The following is a 2,074-nucleotide window of genomic DNA, read 5'->3' as shown; positions in this document are numbered from 1 at the left end:
TTTGTTAACAGCTCCAAGTTATTAAATAATTGCAATTTCGTTTATAATCAATTTATGTGCGCATATGTCAATACTTAGTGAACTCTTTGTTGATTTAATAATTGCGCCTTCATTACTTTTACGTACATTACTTAATTACGTCTGTGTTTACAAAAGTACTGTAACTTTCACTTTCAATCTTTGTTTACTTTATTGTCTGCTAATTGCAAGATTTGTTTTCTTTTATTAATAAATTTACGGCTCATTAATGCTTATGTCAACAAATGCTCATTAATGAAGGGAAACTTGATTTAAGCTGGATAACTCTCCTTGCTGAGCAGTGGTTGTCTCCAAAAATATGTTATTGGAACTACTTGAGTAAAGTTCAATGTAAACTGGTATTGAATAATGCTTCGAGGAAGTTTTTCTATTTATAAAGATGATATTTATAGGTAGGAGCTCATAATCGATACATCTATACTGGTTCCAGAAAAGCTTATTTAAATATGATAAGTTTTAAGATGACTTATAGATGTCACTGCCAAATATTTCGTTTGATTATGCTTTCTAGAACATGCTAACATTGAAATTTTTAGAATCCTATACTTTAGATAACAATACCCGTTTTCCACTATAATTTTAGAAATAACCTTTAAATATGTTCCGTTCATATGTAGAAGTTCACGAAAGTGAGGAAAGTTTCTGATTGCCATTCACTTGGGAGTGGCCAGGAACGATTCTTTTGCATGTGACTCAAGCAGCTCACGACTTCCGGTTTTAGACCAAGTATCCCCTGGGTAGCTAACAGACATCCGTTTGGAGGCGAAGCCCGCTTGTGCGGTTGTGCGTAGGGCTTGGGACCCACCATATAAAAAAAATCTCCCCAATGAAAAATTTTATTTTACCATAATTTAATTTCATATTAAATAAAATTAATTAAAATCAAATAAAATAAGAAAATTACAAAAAATTTACTCGCCCCCGGGTGGGCTCGAACCACCAACCTTTCGGTTAACAGCCGAACGCGCTAGCCAATTGCGCCACGGAGGCTACGCGAATTCGTTCTTGGAAGTAGCCAACTTCAAGATGCTGTTAAGGGTAACGAAATAAAAATCAGCATAAATTAGAGATTATTAGTTGTTTCATAAATAATATTATAATTAATTAATACTATTTTCGAAACTAATAGATGTTGTTATTGTAAAATTTTAGGGTTTATGATGACGCAATAAGCAAATCAAGCGTATATTTTAGAGATAAAACTTAGAAATATTTTTTTGTTATATATGTAGATAGAAGAATGCGAAATTATTTTTTTACTAAAAATGTTTTACATTCAATTCAAACCAAATACTTGGGAAATATTTATATTTGGAATAATTAGTGATTTCACATTTTGATGATTATTTGAAGAAGCAATATTGATATACATATTATACATTTAAGTAAGTATCACTCTTAGTATAAGGTTAGGTTTGGTCGAGGGGTAGATCTTCGCAACGGCAGAAAGTCTAAATGACAGCTTCGACATTCCTTTGTGACACCCAAATACTCCTCACTGATCGCCAAGACCCTCATGTTTCGACAAAGCGCTTGAACTCTATTACAAAGTTCTTAAGTCGGCTAATGTCGATTCCAGTCACTTTGTTGGGTTTCTCGAAGGTGTGCCAACCGAGATGTTTTAACCTTAGTCTGGCGAATGCTGGACATTGAAGGAGGAATTGCTTGGACGATTCCTCTTTGCCTTCCTCCAAGCAGCTTTGGCAACTGGGTTGATATCTAATCTCACAAGTAAACACACCAATGATTGCGGCGAAATAAGCTTTGCCAAGAGACAACAGCTAAAAGGATCGTTTTCGGTTCACCGCGGACCAGAAGGACATCGCAACTGCATAGGTGCTGTTTGTCATCCAGCGTTTGGCGAGCTCCCTCGAAATCAGTGTGTCCAGCGCTCTAACGCAAGTGGACCATGGATTACCCACCTGCTTCCACTCCAGTCTTAGTATTACTTTTTATGATTTTTCAATTGAAAATAGTTGATATGAAGAGGCGCTTAACAATAATACTTCTCCCGTCCGAAACTTTTCACACATCC

The 2,074-nt window shown here is 35.5% G+C and overlaps 1 non-coding gene across 1 annotated transcript; it reads right to left on the bottom strand.

The window, feature by feature from the left end:
• Positions 1–955: 955 nt before the first annotated feature.
• On the bottom strand, positions 956–1,029 carry Trnan-guu (transfer RNA asparagine (anticodon GUU)). Its single transcript has one exon. It is a non-coding gene; the product is annotated as a tRNA-Asn (tRNA).
• Positions 1,030–2,074: the final 1,045 nt, after the last annotated feature.

This window comes from Zeugodacus cucurbitae, chromosome 6 (assembly GCF_028554725.1).
Source record: "Zeugodacus cucurbitae isolate PBARC_wt_2022May chromosome 6, idZeuCucr1.2, whole genome shotgun sequence".
Lineage (NCBI taxonomy): Eukaryota > Metazoa > Arthropoda > Insecta > Diptera > Tephritidae > Zeugodacus > Zeugodacus cucurbitae.
Note: the sequence above shows the minus strand (reverse complement) of the source record. Positions and strands in the feature narration are given on the sequence as shown.